We start from the raw sequence: 17,606 nt of genomic DNA on the forward strand, positions 1-17,606 counted from the left end.
TTTCGTGGATTTAATCAGAAAATCTGCAGCTCTGAGGCAAGCTGTGCGTGTATTTTACAATATTTAAGGCTATTTTGAATTTGTTTCGCACTCCCGCCGAGCACACTCTTAAATAAATCTGGGTTTAACCACATTTCTTAAATACCGTGTAGCCTTTTCGACACGTTAAGTACATTTTCTCCGCTTTCTTATTGAAGAATCTTTTGTTATAATGAGGGGAAAGTGAGGGCACCTCCGCTCGCTGTAACGCCTTCCCTCCTATTAGGTTAGATGCCTTTCATGTGCCTTTGCATTGTGTAGCTTTGACACTGCATCCATATTCACACGCTGGATTTCTCCTAAGCCGAGAGAAGGCACTTCAAAAGTACTACGCCACACATCGCCAAAACTATCTGCTTGTATCCGACCCCTGCTAATATGAATGAAGTGTCAACCTGCGGGAACCTCCCAAAGGGATCAATAAAGTTGTTATTAATCTATCTTTCTAACCCTAAAATTGTTGCCCCTCCTCAGCCATCGCAGTTTATTGGAGATATGCCATGAGTTAATTTATTTGATTGTGAACATGCTAAAAAATCAGTTTATTTATATATTTACAACTATGTACAGTGCAATATCTTTGTACTCTTTTTATTTACAGTTTCACCAGCTGATGAAGAAGTGTGACGGTAAACGTTCAAACTCATTATGACTCTATGTCTTCATTGGTTTAACTTGGTGTTTAGTCAGAGTTTCCATACACCCTGCACCGTGTATTTTCATATTTATTGTATGCGTACTGTACATGGTTATATTTATTGTCTGCAACGAGACATTTGCTTGCACATGCAAATGGAGATCATTTGTGTGTACACATACATTATTTAAAACGTTGCAGGTATTTTCCTAGAACATGTACCTGTATAAATGACTGTGTGTTATTCTTCTACTAATGCTGATGTGTCACCCTCAATATCTCCTGTGGGGGTCAATAAAAGTACATCTTATCTCATCTGATTAAAGCATAATTTAAATTGAATGAATGAAATAAAACTTTTTAACATTTAATGACACCGATTTATGCTGTCGGGAATGAACATGTGCACCCACGTGGCGGTTCACCAGGTACACTAGTGAAAATGAATATTACAGTCCTGCACTAAATATTCCTGTTATAATGTTCAGTTTATGCTGCAAGCTGCATGCGCATTCTGGAGGATGTAGTTTGTGGTGCCGTTAAACTGGATTGGATTAAACACAACGGTATTTCTGTTATCTAGGCTAGGGGTTGTCAAAATAACAGAAACGTGTCAGACATGTATTGAATACAGTTCAATAGCACAACAAAACACAGCTTCCACAGTGAAAACACAGTTGAATCAACAGTTCTCTTGCTGAATAGCATAACCTTCACAAAGCTAAGAATTATTGCAGGCGGCTGTTATATACACCGATCAGGCATAACATTATGACCACCTTCCTAACACTGTGTAGGTCTCCCTTGTGCCTCCAAAAACAGTTGTGACTCATCAGAGAATGGACATGGGCCTTCTGAGGGTGTCCTGTGGTGTCTGGTAACAAAATGTTGTTAGTGGGGGGGGGGGGGTCTCTGAGGGGAGGAATCTCGGTGGATCATCCCACAGACACTTGATCAGTTTGGGATCTAGAGAATTTGGAGGCCAGGTCAACACCTTGTGCTGTTCCCCATGTTTTTTTGGAGTTGTTCCTAAACCGTGTCAGGCTGCATCCTGGTGGGGATGGCTGCTGCCATCAAGGAGTGTAATTGCTATGGGGTGGGGGGTGTCTGGTCTGGTCTGGTCTAGCTGGGTGCTACATGTCTAAGTAACATCCACATGAATGAATGCCAGGTTTAAAAGTTTCCCAGCAGAACATTTAATTGTCACAAGATGGTCAATGTTATTTACTTATCCTGGCAATGGTTTTAATGTTGTGGATGATCTGTGTATAGAATGCATCCATCTTCTCTAGTGTGCCTAATGAAGTGGCGAGAAGGTGACTGTATTTTACCTGCAGTGGTGAGTAGTAGTGAGTAAGCACCTTGAGTTGAGAACATTTCTCGGGAACTTCCACTCCTCTCCTCTCCTCCTTGCAAATACACTGGAAAACTGCGTGATACGATCCAAACTTAATGCCAACGATAACAAAAAAGTAAACTGCAGGGTGGGGTCAGGTGGTTGGTTGGAGTTTCTCTGTTGAATCTCGCGGTATTTGACAGCTTCCCTCCACTCTTTGACACTCGCCCCTCCTCCTCCTCCTCCTCCCTCCTCCTGCCTGCGCTCCGGGAATGCTGGGTTGTTTACATTACTGGCACACGGGTCAGCGGTGTGGTGATGAAGGGGGGGCCGGCCTCGTAGTGGAAGAGAAGTCTGTCTGAAAACACGTACACATCCCCCGACTGACTCGACAGAAACGTCGCTCTCTGAGGGAGAGAGAGAGAGAGAGGGAGAGAAAGAGTGAGAGAGAGAAAGAGAGAGAGAGAGAAAACTTTTTTAAGAGCTCCGGCAAAGTGCCACGCAAGAAGAGAGGCCCGTCGAGGTTTTTTATTTTTTTATTTTTTTTGTGTGTGTGTGTGTTGTTATTGCTGCGACCTTGGAGAGAAAAGGGAAAGTCAAAACAAAGACAACCGCCATAGTCATCAGGAGAAGCTCCCAGCGTGAAGAAGGAATAGCTTAGCAACAGAGTCCCACTTCCTGGTAAGAACCCGAGAGCGTTAGCTGACAATGAACTTTAACGGCTAATCTCAACTTCAACCTAAACAACAACCTCTCGTAAGCTTTATTTTTTTCTTACTTGTTGACTTGTTTGTGGTCTGACAGCACTTTAAAAAAAAGCTCTCGACACCCACCGGTTGCCGTGAGAACACAAGGTTGGTATCTACTCTGAAGGGAAAAAAAAAAAAAAGTTTATGCGAACTTTGCTAGCTAGCTTAGCCCGTTAGCCTGCTAGCATGCGGCTTTGCTAACTCTAACCACCTCTGAATTACACGTTGTCAGTGAGCGCTGATAATGACACTATAATTATGACTACAGCACGTCAAAGAACAACTTTCTCGCGACTTAACCTCCTTGTGCCTCGTAAAAATAAGCGGCTAAACCTTTTAGGGGAAACTTGACAGCGGCTAACGTGGATGCTACAGGGTGACAGTCATGCTGTAGTCAACTTTGCAGATACAGAAGTGCAGGGGTACTTTGCATAAATGACAACTTACAACTCTTCTCACAGCCACTGGCACTGTTATATATCGTAGAATATGTCTGTGTTATACCTTTCTCTTGCTTGGTTTATGTTTAATGTGTTGGCATTAATAGCTTTCTTGTGTAAAAGCTGAGAAATCTGTAGTTCAGTGCAGCATGATTACTTTATTTTGGATGCTTAATAGAGTCATACACTGTTAATGACAAGTAGTGTCATTTAAATGAAAATAACAGGGGCAAAATGATGCATATTATGTAGAAGGGGCCCACTGGTTAAAATCAAGAAGTTGAGATTTTCTCTGTGTCACTTGCTTTTTTTTGGCGACGTTTTTTTTTTTCTAGCAGCGAGAAAAGTGACAAATTTGTACATGATCACTTTATTTATGGATTCTAAGAAGGCAGTGTAAATAAAAGAAAGAAACCCTACTTTAGAGGTATAGTTTAATAAGATAAGATAGTCCTTTATTTATCCCACAGTGGTGACAAGTGCTAAAACGATAACTGCAAAGTCAAATATTTGTTTTACGTGGATGCCTTTCATGTACCTGTGCGTTATATGACTTGGCGCTGAATTCGTCTCTTAAATGTACACATGGGGAAGTTATATGTTCCTAAGCAAAGAGCAGACAAAGGTGCCACGCTACACATACTCATGCTATATCTGCTTGTATCTTGACTTCAAACAAACGGAGCAGATAAAGGCAGAATGTGTTTGACTAGTGTGCTTTTATTTTGTCTTTAGTTACAGTAACTTTGAAAGAACATATTTAATCAGTAAATATATTTTTTTTTCTGAGTGTTTAATGAACCAATTTATGAACTGATTAGCTGGAAAAATATTTTATTTCATTCGCTACTTACATTTTTTGTTTATTAAATTCAAGCCACACGTATTTTCCAGTTCATTACACACAATTGAAAATAAATCAGTTCTAACGTAGCAGTCTGTGCTTCATAAAGGTTGTGGTATTCAGTATTTGTTTAAAATGACAAGCTAGAGCTGTTGATTCAACCGAGTTTTCATATTACAGTTGAATTACGACCTTTCTGACGCTGCTTTAACATAAACTGAACATTATAACAGTCGTGAAGGGACACTTTTAAAGCCCGATGAGCTGGCAAGTAGGTGCATGAATATTGGACTACATCCAAAAAATACACACATCTGTATATCTTTTTAAACCTTTTAAAATGTGGACAGGTTTTAGGAACAAACAAATGTTTCTTAGCATTTTTGAAAAGACTCAATTACGTCTTCGTCTGTCTGTTTCACACTGTTAAGTACAGTGAGAGTTATACCGGATTCATGTAGAAGAGGCCCGCTGATTAAAATCAAGAAGTTGAGGTTCTCTCTGTGTGACTTGCTGTGCTTTTTTTTTTTTCGTGAGTCATAGTTGTTATTGCAAAACCTTTACATACAGATTGCATCACTAGTTTTGCTGCAACTTGAGTGGACCATTTTGTAATAATAACAATAATTGTACAAATACAAAAAAAAATAAGGAGGAAATGCAACCCACAGTCTGAGATTTACAGTACAGGTGTGTAGACGGTTATTTCTCTTCAAGACCTAACAATGCCGGGTGGTCACATGTAGGTTGAAAGCGCCGTCCCGTGCCGTGTTGCTGTCGCCGCCTATCACAGCCAAATATTTCAAGCTTCTTACTATCACATTTGGCAACGCTTCAGAGAGATGATTCAAACTAAGAGTTAGTGGGAACTGACGTACCTTGTTGACCCGAATTATTACTCACTCCTGTGTTGCCACATCCCATCACCGTCAGAAACAACTGGCTTGAGTCCGCCAGCGTCGTCAGGTGATTGAGATGAACGCTGGCTGGCTGGCTCTGTGAAGTTGACTATCAAGGAATGTGTCATGAACCGGATGATCGGAAAGCGACTGCCAAACGTTTGTATCTGTGTTTGCGGTGAGGGGTGTCTGCCAGTTTGTCCCACTTTGAGTTTCATCTGATGAGAGGTGGATTAGTTTTGACAGGCTTTTGGCAGAACTCAATGGTTTAGCGTTACTCTATTGTTTGGATTTAATAAGGGTCGCCAGACTAGTTCTGTTATGTCTGATTGAATGATAACTCCTGAAAACAGAAACCGTAATTCAACAATCATGGGACGGAAAATAATTAAATAAAGCTTACAGATAATGCCATAACTGAAATAAAGCGGTCTTTATAGAAGCGTAAATAGGGCTTTGCATTGTCTGTGATGGAGCCTGGGGTCAGCTACATGTACATATGACCATACGTACAGTATCTTCTCTGTCTAAGACGTTCAGAGCTAAAATGCCATTCATTGGTGTGGAGAAACTCAACAGCTGTGATTTAGCGCAGTGGAATTTACCAAATCGCTCTGTCCTGTGAGAGTTTCCTGTTTTAGCCCCGAAGCTGGCCCCTCGACTGGATTAAAGATCAGATGAGACATTTGTCATCTGACCACTTTTAACAGTCATCTTGCCTTTGGGTTTTCACAAAGAACAAAAAACTGTTATCTGTTTTTTTTCTCCTTTCCTTTCACAAAGCATATTTGAAGGAAGATGCTTCCCGAGGCCATTTTGAGCTACATTAAACACTGTCTTTTACATGATGTCAAAGACCTTGGCCGAGCGTTGTACAGAAACCACGCCGGCAACAGGAGTAGACCACTGCACAGGCAACTTTGGTGTTCCAACATTGCGATCGTTCATTACATTATGAGGTGAAAGAAAAACAATAGAAGCTCAGTGTGGAGAATTTAGATTTGAGCCTTTCCTTTCCAGGCTCAGTTTAGTTTAGAGTAAGGTCTCTGGCAGTGAGAGTGGGCTGTTTAAGCAGCTCTCAAACAGCCAGCCTGTCAATATTTTTCTCATCCGTCTCCCCTTCTATCTTATCAAGGGTCACTGATGTTTCAAGCGTTCAAATATCCTTGGAGGATGCCTCGCAGCTCCTCGCGTCACGTGAGAGTTCTCAATTTCGCTGTGGCATTGATGCCTTTTCTCGTCGGGGCTCCGAAGTGCTCTGGGGGGAAACCGACTACAAAGACATGCAAACACAAAAATTACTGACCTAGGACCTTGTTTAAAGTTTATGAAATGCTTTCAGCGCCCTGGGGTCAGTTTACGCCATGACCGCAGATTCTCAGTAGTTTATTTCGCTGCGAAGGATGTCGAGTAAGTAAACATTTGTATTTTTCCGTATTATAACAGCCTTTGTGTTGCTTTGTATGTGAAACAACTCTGTTTAAATGTAATGGAGGTAGGAACCTATTAAGCTAATTGAGCAATTAAAGCAATAACCACGTTTTTATGCTTACACTAAAGAGCTTTAAAACAAAAAAAAAACAAAACAAAAAGGATTTAGTGAAGATGGAGAAATAAATAGCTTCATTACGGCTGCCTTTTTCCAGTGCTCATGGGGAAGGTTGAAACGAGGCCTGCTTGGAAATAAAATGTTCAATTTGCGCAAAAACAATCCAATAAATGTATGAGGGATACAAAAGTATTTTCATGTGTTGATAAGTTGCTTATTTGTGTGTCAGAAATTTTAACATTTGACATTAGCGACACATAAAAATGAATTTGTGGAGGAAATGCACATGTGTTATACTGAAAACATCTAACATATAGTATGAACTTTGTCACTGTATGTTGTGATCTAAACAAAACTACCAAACTGTGCTGGAAAAATGGCTCCAAAGCAAAAACCTTCCTTTTTATTATTGGTGATCACTCTCCAGTCGTCCCCTCTCCTTCTCTATCGCTTTTGATTATCCGCACGCAAAAAAAAAATGCAATACGAATCCCTCGGGATACAAAATCACTTTCACAGAATAATTACAAGATGCTATATGCCACTGCAAACACCACATCAGTGACGGTGACAGTATGCATTTGTCATGAGATGAGACGAACGCAGAATGAATTTGCACTCGTGAACAGAAAGAGGAGGAATTTTTTTTGTGTGTGTGTGTTTGTGTGCGTGTCGCTTTGCTGACTGTGCTATGGGCATTTGTTCCAGCCTCACCACAAATAAGCCTTAATGTTCCACACGGGATTTGCTTCAGAATTTTGTGTGAGAGCATCTTTGTTTTGACAGATTGTCTGTTTTTACCCTCCCCGTTTGCAGTGTGAAAACGTCGGGACGTTTTTTTTTTCTGTCTTTTTCTTGGCGTCTTCCTCTTTTTCATTTTTTTGTTTCGTTCGCCCTTTTATTTTTATTTCCAGTGACGTCACAAGTCGATCAGCAGGATGAAGGTCAGGGCAGATTTCTCTGTATTAGTCATATCCTTAACTTGCTGTAACCCGTTGCATTCTGGCTTCATCAGCTGTTAGGAATCCCTCAGTGTGCCCTGTTAAACCACTGGAAACTGTTTCTAATACAGTTCCTAACGAGTGAACAGCTAAACAGTTCAGAGAAATGGAAAGCAGTTTCCATTAAAGGTATTTACACCTCCTCTTTCCATCGACTAGTTGCGATGTACAGTCTATGAGAGTGTTAGTGTGAGAGGAAATGTGCATCAGAGCATTTACTTTGCACATGGGATTTATGGATATTACGCAGAATACTGTACTGGACTTGAATTAGCTGTATAATGTTGCAAATGCAAATATGTGGTCCTGGAATGAATTGCTCCTAAAAAGCTTAATTGAGCGATCCACACGCTTTCATTTTCAGTCTCTTTGTTTCACGCTGCCTCATTTGGATGTGGGAGACTTCTCTCTTCCGCTCCCTCCCCTCTCTCGGTGTTAGTACCCTGACTCACGGCAGTCCTCTGTGGTCTCCCTGCTCTCTCGGTTTGGCCTAGGGCTTTGAGGTTGCGGTCAAGGCCTGGGGGCACGCACAAGGAAGAGGAGTCATAATGAGAAGCTCCCCTAAACTCCTGCTGCCCAGCGTGCCCTCAAGCCCCTCAGTCTCACTCCCTTTTCAGCTCCGTGTCACCCATCCCTTCCCCGCTTCGGCTCTTGCTGCTTCTCATCTTGTAGCTCACCACCCCCCCTCTTTTTCCATATGTAGATTTCCCACTTCTTCCCTCTTTCTACCCTTAGCCTCTCCGACTCTTACTCTGTCCCCCCCGCTCTTGCCTCTTGCTCTCCTGGGGGTCTTTTCTACCTGGGGCCTCCCCTCAGCCTCCTCCTTCCTGCCCAAGCCTGGCTCTCTGTCAGGGAGGCAGGCAGCCTGACTCCCCCAGAGCAGCAGGAAGCTGCAGCAGCGGGGGTTAGGTCTGTATGGCGCTGCCGGCTGGCTCCGTCAGAAGTCCTGCCAAGCCAAGGATGAGAAACCTTTGCCAGTGCGGTATTGGGGCACCAAATAAAAATATTTTACAGATGTTTGATGGCAGGCATCAGGAGAGAGCAGAGCTTTACTCGGGCCTCGAGTAGAGGTGTCTTTTAAGTACAAATGATGTGTGTGTTAATGTTTTTCTGCGTGATATTTATGATGAAGGAAAAGTGCTTTGAGTATAAAAAGGCAGGAATAAACTTAATAGTAATATCAAGAAGTGGGGTTGTGGCAGGAGTACGTACGTACGTAGGCTGGTCTGATTCTGGATTGGCTGCGTAAAATAGTGATTGGTTTGTGTTTGAAGAGTGAGACAATCCAATGCCGCTGTACCGTGAATGCTTGGCTGGGATCCCAACCTGTTCTTTGGGATGACAGTTTAACAGTGAATATTTAACATTGCACCACACTGCGAGGCTTGGCTGTAAACAGCAGTCAGCAAGCAGCACAGCAGCAAAAGCTTGCGTGACGTTGGGCCTTGGTTGTGAAACCCACCTTAAAAAAAAAAACAACGCACGAGCAGGAAGCACATCTTGAAGTTCTGATTTCAGAAAAAGGCAGATGGCATGGGCTGGTGGTGTCACACTGTAAAAAAAAAAAAAAAAAAACCCAAAAACACCAGGATCCCCTGATGAAAGCGGCTCCTGCTTGCTTTGAACAGCGAGTCTGTCATGGTTGGTGTCTGCTGTGTGGCTCCAGGTCAAACTGTGATACGCAACTCCTGGAATTTGCGCTTTTTAAGTTTTTCATGTTCAAATCGTCTGAGGGAGCAAAACAGAGGAGGGGGGTTGGGGGGGGGCAGGAAGTCTCATTAATATTAATATTCTAATGTGTGAAAGAGGAGGCAGGGAAAGACCTCTCTGGTTTAGCTGCTTTCAACTCCTGTTGGGGAGCTTTTCTCTCTTCTGTCTCTCTCTTTTCCGCACCTGACGTTTTCATTTTCAGAATATTGTCAGCTCTGTTGCGATATAAATAAACCTATACTCGGGTTCCTGTGTGATATTTTGGGTTAAATATCTAATCAGTCACACGGGAGATGGAAACTGCCTGTTTCTGGTCAGAAAATTTACTGTGTTGGTAAATTTCTCCAACAATTCTTGTCCTCTGCTATCTTATAGTGAATGAAAGGTTTCCCCATCATGTCATCGAATCTCAGCAGCCGAGTTAAGGCTGCAGGACAGATGTGTTGGTAAATCCGCACCCTTTTATTTTTGGCATTGTTGCAATGCTATGGTGCAGTGCTTTTTACCGCCCAACAGTGTTTCGGTTGTTGATGTGGGAGACACCAGATTACCATGGCTCATCAGTCGAGTCATTTGCCTCCTTTGCCAATGGAGTAATTTTAAATGCCTTATACAAATAAATACTTGGAGAAGCCTCTTTTCACTTGATGAGCTCGTCATGCATCACTTGGATTGGTACAGCTGCTTCGGGCTTAAGAGGCAAATTTGCTTATCGCCACATCCTCTAGTTTATGGTCTACTACAGCCAGCCCTTTTGTCTGTCTCACTTCCAAAATAGCACAGAGGCACCCACGCACCCTCTATGTCTCTAAATATGTGCTGTGCTCAGCCCACTCAGACATCAAGCTCAAAAATAATCAGATTCATTTGAGGACGGTGTATCTTGATTCGAGCCCCACTTGAAGAAATGAGTCTGATTCGTGGGGTTTTTACAGATGTTGGAGGTGAATATAGGGGCAGGAGTCCAGCCTCTGTATGAGCGATGGTGGAACAGGTCTGACATCTCTCCTGAACTGAAAAGGGAAATCCCTGCAGGCACAGAGAGGAGAGGAGGGATAAGGGAGGAGGGCGAGAATGGAGAGAGGTGCGACCCCTTAGGGGCAACGTTATTCTCTGATCCTCGCACACATACCGCGGTGCTCTGTCGGTGTGCCGGGTAATGCACTCATGCAAAGAAGGATGAGCGCCTGAGGAATAAAAATAAACATTGAACTTTTTGTTTGTGTGCATTTGTGCATCCGTATGTGCATGTGTGTGCCGTGCTCACATGCATTTTTGGTTTCTATATTTATTCGTGCCCAAATGGCGGTTTTGGCTTGGTCACTTGGCCCTTTCACAGCAGTTTAAATTAAGTGAGTGAAACGGAGGAATAAGCCTCATTTTTCACCTCATTGTTGTTCATAGAGAATAGATAAAACACACTATATTGCTTCCCAGAGAATATCCATGTGTAACAGAGAGAAATAGAAGCCAACACATTTTATTTTCTCAAGTACCGATTCCAAAAATGGCCTTTATGTAGTTGCATATTCCTGTTTTATTTTTTTTTTCCTCAGAGGAACCCATAAGACTAGCCCTGTAGTTAATGATCGCAGTTTAAAATTTTCAAATTCCAGTATTCAAGCCTGTCCCATCTTCTTCATTTTGGCTTTGCTCGGTGGAGTTACGGTATTTTGCGGTGTGATCCTACGCCAGGGTAAACTGTGCTACTGGAAACAACTGAAATAGTTGCGTTATTGACAGTTTCATAGTAAGGAGTCATCCTCCTTGGCAGTGTCACAACGACATGGGCGTGTACACACACACCCACACACACACACACACCCACACACACACGTATGTAGCAACAGCACTACATTTGACCTCTGATTGAGTAGCAGTGCTCTGGATCTGGTTAGGAGATATTGTGTGCGTGTGTGTGCGGCTGCCAGCACGGCCCACCACAGAAGCCACAGCAGGCTGAAACCGAACCAGAGCCAGACCCAAGCTTGATTTTTGTGGAGCCATGTTCCCATGGGCCCACTATTAGTATGTAGTCAGTGTCGGCTTCCAGTTTTCTTTTTTTTTTTTAGACATTCATTTTCTGTGTGCGTCTGCATCTATGTGCATGTGAGCTTATGTGTATTACATTAGCCGCAGTTTGTGTTTTGGTTTTTCATTCTCTCCCCATCTTGTGCCAGAGTTGAGGTAAGGTTGTTTTGGGTTCAGGGTCTTGCATGATTCTATTACTAACCGTGGAGATGTTGAAGAGTTATGGTCCTCATCCGCCTTCCCTCAGAGAGAATAGAAGAAGACTTGGGCCCAGAAAAGCCCCAACACGAGCCCTTAGCCCCTCACGTTAGCAGTCAAGTATGTAACGAGACATGCCTGGGAACTGCTCCTCTCACATTACTAATGATTTGGACATCTTGCGCTTGTCATTTCCTCTCAGACAAACTTCTATGCTAACACAGGGGAACCGCTTCAAGCTATCCAAGGAGAAAGGGGGGGGGAAACTTGCTTCAAGGGAGTAGGAGAGACTGCTGGTTTTTGTGTGAAGGGAAAGTAGACCACATTCACCAGATGTTTTTTTTTTTTTTTAAAGGTTGTTTCATAGATGAGAAATTCAAATGACAAGCTTCATCATCTATAAACAGCAGAGAGAGACGGGTCAGCAATTGCTGCTTCGTCATTGCCGCTGTAGAATACTGTCACAGGCAGAATATACGATGAATAGAAAGCAGCAGCGAGTCTGTACCTTTTTGTTTTGTGAGTTACCAACAAATGACACAGATTTGTTACAGTCTGTCTTGCCAGCTTGCGTGTTTGCTCTTTTTCTTTTTAGTTTAAATGGACAAGCGGCCTCCTTCTTGTAGCTTCGTCTCCGGCATTACAGAACCACTGGAGGACAGAGAATTATAGCGTAATTTCATTATCTGGTCGCTGCCTGGAAGATGATGCTATAATCTGTTGACTCCCGTTGGCTTTATTATGAGATTAAGCCTCAGAACGCACAGCTGTTCTGATAAAGACCAGACTCTGAGACAAAACACTGCTTTAAACTAAAGCACTAAAAAAATGCAGCAGAAGCTTGGTCCTTAATTTGTATTTTCATTTGTCCCCATTTTATTTCTTTAGTTTTTTTTTTAATAAGCCCTCCAGCCTAGCAGACAAAACACAGCCACAGCCCTGCGGTGCATAATGTCACATCCAATATGATGGTGCCAGAGGTGATGAAGCTAATTTGGTGGTCAGTCAGTGACATGGCTAACAAACAAAGCCCTTGTTGCTCCTGGAGGGCTGGACGCTCTGCTCTGGTCTGGTCTGGTCTGCTGTGCAACGCCGCTCTGCTCTGCATTGTGAAAGACCACGAGTTGTTGTCACAGGGCACTAATGCCGCCTTAAGCCTTGGGATCTTCATCATGCTGTGGTGTGCAACCCTGGGTGTGGATATTTGGTTCAGAAGCATAAATGAACTCAGCAGTGTGCTCTTAAAAATACATCAAAAATAAATAAAATCTGCTTCCATGACCAAATAATCAAATAAACATATGTTTGAGAGTATTTTAGCTCCTGCTTTATATTGCTTATAAATGGTGGCTTATATATATATTTATATGATAAAATACTGGAACGTGGCATTAAGCTATGTTTTACAGTGATGTCGGTGATTGATGTTGGTTCAAAATATTTGAATATACAACCTCAGAACTGTCCAGTGCCTGGACAATTAGGTGAATAAAACCGAAAACCGAAAATGCACTTTCGGGCCATTTTCGGCCGAAAATTGCTGCGGTTGTTGCTTGCACGTGTTGTCTCAGCGATAAAAGTCCCACATTCTTCGGTCGAAAACCCAAAAATGCACTTTCGGGCCATTTTCCGACCGAAAATTTATCGGCAAAACAACACGACCGAAACAGGTATGTTGTGATGACGCAAGCAACAACCGCAGCATTTTTCGCAATGCATTTTCTTTTTTTCGGCCTAATATTTTCGGTGCATCCCTAGTTTATTGACAATAAAAAATTGTTGAAGCACAAATGAGCTGTTTTTTAAAAACACTGCTCCAACTGATTCTAGCCATGGCTCCGACCAAGTTTTTGTTTTATGTCACACCGCATTGAATGTTTTGCACTCTAAGTTACGTAAAGTAAGACATTTAAGGCACGTTGGGCTCTAAGGAATTGTAATGGACACTGTCTTTTTAACGTGTAATGAACCAACTAATTTATTAATTAATCAAAACAATACTTTGACGTTTGTTGCAGCCTTGAATACAAGGCCCTGTCTCATATTAATTTCTCATAATAGTCTAGATTTCTTATCTTTACGTGGCACCTGAAAAGTTGTGATTCTCAAACTATTTTCAGAAGTTAAAACTACATCCACAATTAAGCTGTTCTTGATTCATTGCTAAATCTTAGAACGGTTGCTTATCCAGTCTCTTGCAGCATCCTAAAACGTTGTGGCATCTCTTGCAGCAATACAAACCGTCCTCAATTAAATGCCCTTGATTTACTTTCATATGTTATACATTCAGTTTCTATTTTAACTGAGGTGCGATGGTGAGATGGCGTTTTGAATGGCTGTGAATGTAGCGAGGGTGTGCAAGCCTCAGCCTAAACCCCCGGGGTCCCCTCTCCTGAACGCCTGGGGGGGTTCTCCCCTTCACACAGCCTGCGCCTTGACACACTAAGCTGGTTTCTGAGGGATCACACAGCTGTCTTAAATGCAGCTCTGTCTTTTTTTTCCTTTTTTTTTTTTTTGCATTTTTAGCCCACACTATTTTGTCTTTCCTTACACCGTCAGCAATTTGTCAATACACTTTGTTTATACTCAGTGATTGACAGTATGAATTGGTTTCACCTCGGATTGGGGAGACTGAGGGGTAGTGCGGCTGGCGGTCTCTTTTCGACTGGTACCGTGGCTGTCTGTCACTCTTCTTTTATCATTGAAATTGGAGTTTATCTTTTACAAGCTTGAGTGGAATGTTTTTGTTTTTCAAGTGATTATTAGCATCCTCCTTGGCTGCCGTCTCCGGCTGATGAAATGAGCACATCAAACGGTCGCTCGGCGCTAACGAAGCCGCGCGGGCTGGCTCCTGCCTTTTTCTGTGAGGCACCTGCTGAAGTGACAGGCCGGCAACAAAGGGCCCGCTCGCCACAAGAGAGTAGTCAGTGCCGCTGTGGAGTGCGTGGGACAATGGAGCCGAGAGGTGGTCCGGGCTTTTAGCCACGTGCCAGCTCGTGTCGAAAAAACAAGAGCAAGGGAGATGGAGAAAGGGGAGGAGAGCGGCTGACACCTGTTTGTGCTTGAGCCCTGTTCTCAATGGTGGAGATGTGCTTCGCTATAGACGGCGACCGAGAATGCGAAATAAAATACGAGGGGATGCAAACGTGCAGGTGTGCATGCGCAGGCACACACACACGCAGATGAAGACAGAAGAGAGTCTAATGTTGTTAATGGGATTTCTGGCTCGTGGAAGGTCAGGTGATAGTGCAGATGTGTTTTATAGAGGCTGCAGTATAAGTGAAACGTACACACACACACACACACAAAAGCAGAGCACCGTGCTAGTTAGTTTGGATTGCAGGGGAATAAATCAGTTAAGGCCTCACATGAAGCCCCGGCTATTTGTGCTGTGCTATTTACTTCTGCGGTGGAATAATCATGAGCCTATAAAAATCTGAAAGTGAAAAATGTAAAGGATGGCTATAAATAGTTAGCAAGCAGCATTATGGATCACTGGCCTTGTAGCGTCCCGGCAGACCGTCTTTGTCTTAATTTCCTTTTTTATCATTTTTCACTGTGCTCTCTCCACCGGGGAGAGGGTGAAGGTCGGAAACAACATCACACACATTTTCATTTATACATGTAAGAGCGGGAACATCGAGGTCATTTATTCTGTGGCTCTTGTTTTTGATTTTAATAACCGCCCATAAACTCTTCATCTGGATGTTGAACTGGAAATGCGTGTGCAGAAGGTTTGAAGGACCGGAGAAGCCACACTGATCAGATACCAGCCTACACACACATGCGCACACTTTACACACACACACAGACCCAGCCATTACTCCAGCGATGTTCTGCTCTCGAATCCCGTTTGATGTCCATGTTGTTATTTGGTTCTTCCGTCTGACCATTTGAGATTCGGTAATATTCTCATGCTGAGTTGGTCCCTGATTAACTTTTTGCTTTTGTAGCCAGATTTGAGGAAATGGACTGTGTAGTGTGTTTGGCTGGCTCTGCAAAGCTTATTTCAAAGGTTTCCCCTTCATCGCTGTGTTGTGTTTTTTTTCTCTTTTTAGATTGAGAGACAATAAAAATGTCCTCTCTTCATTCTCTATTCTGTCAAGTCTTGGACCGTCTTACTCAAAGGCCTCAAAGACCGGCTCACATGCTGAGGTGTAATTGGTCTTGTAGCCCTCTCCGTCTCTCTCTCTCAGCTCGCGGTCCAATGAACATGAGTGCTTGCACATTTGGGCTAATGATTTTGAATAGTGATTAAAATGAATTGGAAAGTGTGCTGCTTCTGTAGTACCCGGACCCCTCCATCATTAGTGGCTCTCTTCCTCTTTTCCTCTTTCTGTATCATCAGTGTTCGTCGAGCAGGGGTTTGCGAGGAGGCCCGGGGTGGGCTTTCATGAGCGTAGACTCAAAGGTTTCTCCATTTCTTGTAATCATGGACACCACTCTTGTAGCACTTTCACTGTCGTCTTGAGGCTCCTCAAAGGTGCCTTTGATTCCCTCACATCGTACACCCAGGCCAGATAGTGTCACATTATAGTTTCCCCCTCTCTTCTTCACTCCCTTTCTTGCCCTTCTCTTTCCTCTCCTTCTGAACCCCAAGCTCATCAGTTTGTCTTCATATTCATTGTCCTAGCGTTGAGAGCTGATGTAGCACTGTTCTCTTTGTGGCCGCTTAACTCCAGGACCCTTCCTCTTCATTTCACCCCCCCCACTCCCTCCCAGTTTGCCTTGATCCACCTTTTTATAATCATCTCCCTCTCTTTGTTTTTTCCCGTTCTCCTGTTTTAAATGAATTATGCAAAGGGGAGGAAAACGGGATTAAAGAGGAGCTAAAGCCAGTGCCAACTTCTGTGGTGCGGAGCTGCACTGTCTCTCCCAGGACCATGAACACATCAGGGCTAACAAGCTTCTTTTTTCTGTCTCCCGACGTTTCTTCTCAGTTCTGCATCTGTCCCACTCTGTCCTGCACCACATCACTGCTGTGCCCGACTCTTTTTTTCCTTCTCACACACTGAATGAATATGTTCTCTTTCATATTAAGGTAGGACAACTTCTTGTCCACTATGTTGTAAAAGCCAACTTTAGTCTTTTTCTCAGACTTTTTTTTAATTTTATTTTAAAAAAATGAATGCTTGTTTACTAGTTTAGCAGTATGTAAACCTAGTCTAATGGTTTTTGTCGACAAGGGATTACGTTTGGATCTTTAATCAGTCTGTGTAGTGTCAAAACATTATGACCACTGACAGGAGACGTAAATAACATCTTGTGTCAATTCAGTGTTCTGCTGGGAAACTTTTGGACCTGACATTCATTCATGTGGATGTTACTTAGACATGTAGCACCCACCTAGATCAGACCAGGCACCCCCACCCCATAGCAATGACACTCCTTGATGGCAGCAGCCATCCCCAGCAGGATGCAGCCTGACACAGACACACACACACAAAAACGCTTTAGGAACAACTCAAAAAAACATGAAGAACAGCACAAGGTGTGGACCTGGCCTCATGAGATCCCAACTGATCTGTTTGATACTTGATCAACCCATAGGACCTAAAGGTCTCTTCTAAAAACAGGACACCCTCAGAAGGCCCATGTCTTCTCTAATGAGTCAAAACGGTTTTGGAGGCACAAGGGAGACCTACACAATACTAGGAAGGTGGTCATAATGTTATGCCTGATCGGTGTATATTCTCAATTCTAGGAATTAAATTTCTTATGGTTACATTTCTAAAACATTATGCTGTTTGTTGCAATGGTTAGAGAAGCAGATTTGGAACCAAAAGGTCACTTGTTCAAATCCCTCCTTGCACCGAACCCAAACCAAACTCTGCTATTTGTAACAAAATGATGGGTTCAATGCAGAGAGGGATTAATAAAGGATATCACAGTGTAGTTTACACAACCTAACAGCTTACAAATGTTCAGCGGTGTTGTAAGGATAATGTGTTTATTGGTCCATATCTGCTCTGGATTCAGGATTTACAGCGGCTGAAGTGGGAAAGTGGTGGGGAAATCCCGTCGCCTGTGTCAACATTTGCACATGTGCACACCAGCGTAGCCACCTGCTATAGGATGCTTAAATGACTCTCGGATTGTCGGCTTCTGAGCGAGGCAAGAATTTGTCTGCGCAGACCTCCCTCATCTGATCCGATGCCAAGGAAGCTTTCCCG

The 17,606-nt window shown here is 43.0% G+C and overlaps 1 protein-coding gene across 5 annotated transcripts in view; it reads left to right on the forward strand.

Moving 5' to 3' along the window:
• Positions 1-2,306: 2,306 nt before the first annotated feature.
• The window catches only part of nek7 (NIMA-related kinase 7), a 90,419-nt gene continuing 75,119 nt past the window's right edge, over positions 2,307-17,606 (forward strand). For 4 of the 5 annotated variants that reach the window (XM_084548484.1, XM_084548483.1, XM_084548485.1 and 1 more), the window contains exon 1: positions 2,307-2,693. The gene's annotated coding sequence lies outside the window, so the exon portion shown is untranslated. Of the gene's footprint in view, positions 2,769-17,606 lie in introns of all 5 variants that reach the window. The other variant, XM_084548482.1, reaches the window with a different exon arrangement.

The sequence above is a fragment of the Chelon labrosus genome, assembly GCF_963514085.1.
Source record: "Chelon labrosus genome assembly, chromosome: 7".
Taxonomy (NCBI): Eukaryota; Metazoa; Chordata; class Actinopteri; order Mugiliformes; family Mugilidae; genus Chelon; species Chelon labrosus.